Genomic DNA, 1,519 nt, shown 5'->3' on the forward strand with positions numbered 1-1,519 from the left:
AGAAAGGGCAGAGGGTCAAACATGGGGTAAAAAACATATATATACATATACATATATATGAAAGTAGAAATGGAATATTATTGATGATAACATGCATGATTAAGCCACTATGCAGTTTATTCTAGATGGGAAATCACATTTAGTATGTTGTGGTGATGCTCAGGGAATGGATGTTAAGAAATTAAAAAAAAAGAAAAAAGAAAAGTTGCAGGAGAAAAAAAAAAACAAAAAAACGGTAAAACTATTCGTACCATTTTAAAAAAAAATTGCATATTTGATGACTGCAGTGAGCTGTATGGGCCCAGCTGGGTTCTACTTTATAGTATGCTCTTTCTACTCACTGGGGTTTATGCCTAAAGTCAGACTTGAGTTCATGTATAGGTATGTGTCAGCTGTGATAACTATTGGATAACGTTCATTCTACTCATTGAGGTTTATGCCTAAAGTCAGACTTGGGTTCATGCATAGGTATATATCAGCTGTGCTAGCTATTGGATATATTTAGACTAATTAAGTTCATTAGCAAATCAGTTAAATGGGGGGAAAGGCATTGAAAGCAACCATGGATACCAAACATGTATGTTGATGTGCTTCATTGGGCCAATATATAGTGTACTTTGGATGGGAAATTCATTGGTATGTTGTAATGATGTATAGTGAATTAATGTAAAAAATAAATAAATTTAAAGAGAAAATAAAAACATTATTTCCTAGAAGTCCCTCCAAGTTAGTTTGTAGAAATGTTTCTTTCTTATTTTTTCACAAATATATACAGTGATTTATACCACATTATATATGATATTTTGTACTATTTCATTATATATTATACATAATATATATATGTATTAATATATACAAAATACATAGTATAATATATAATAATAGTAGCATATAAAATATATCATTTAAAATATATAGTATAAACATAGTATATAGTATATCATTTAAAATATATAGTATATCATATAAAATACATAGTATAAGATATCGCAAAATGGGGAGTTTATTAAAAGATAGGGAAGGAAAAACAGAGCTCCCGAGAAAGGAAGGATCCTGAAAAAAATGCATTGTCAAGAAAGAACTGTGGCAAGGGTTTTTTATTTGGGTCAGGAAGGGCTTTGTCTGGACTTAGGTTTAATAATTCCTTAATAATTACCTAATGTGCTGCTAATATGGCTCTACAAACTTTTTTCTGAGGTGGGGCTTGTTCTTGCATTCCCCTCCTGGTAGGGAGGGCCACATGCTGGATAGGTCTAACTATTCTCCTAATTTGAGTGGGCACAATGAACAGGAGATTCTTTTGCTAGAAGCTTTGGGCCATGAATTATTCAAGAACAAGATTTACATGTCTAAGGTCAAAGGAATATGGTGACTGGGAGAACTGTCAGGAGCCACACAGTAGTCTTCTTTTCTGGCTACTCTATCCACTTGTAAATGGGGTCCAACTCCTATCTCAATCCCCCCGTCTGAAGAAGTACCAGTATCTGCCATTAGGGAAATGTGCTGAAGACCATACTGG

At 33.2% G+C, this 1,519-nt stretch overlaps 1 protein-coding gene across 5 annotated transcripts in view; it reads left to right on the top strand.

Annotated features, from left to right (window-relative positions):
* CCDC7 (coiled-coil domain containing 7) overlaps nt 1–1,519 on the top strand; it is a 329,121-nt gene that overhangs the window by 221,059 nt on the left and 106,543 nt on the right. The window lies entirely within an intron of this gene.

Source organism: Tupaia chinensis, unplaced genomic scaffold, assembly GCF_000334495.1.
Source record: "Tupaia chinensis unplaced genomic scaffold, TupChi_1.0 Scaffold000578_2, whole genome shotgun sequence".
Classification (NCBI taxonomy): Eukaryota; Metazoa; Chordata; class Mammalia; order Scandentia; family Tupaiidae; genus Tupaia; species Tupaia belangeri.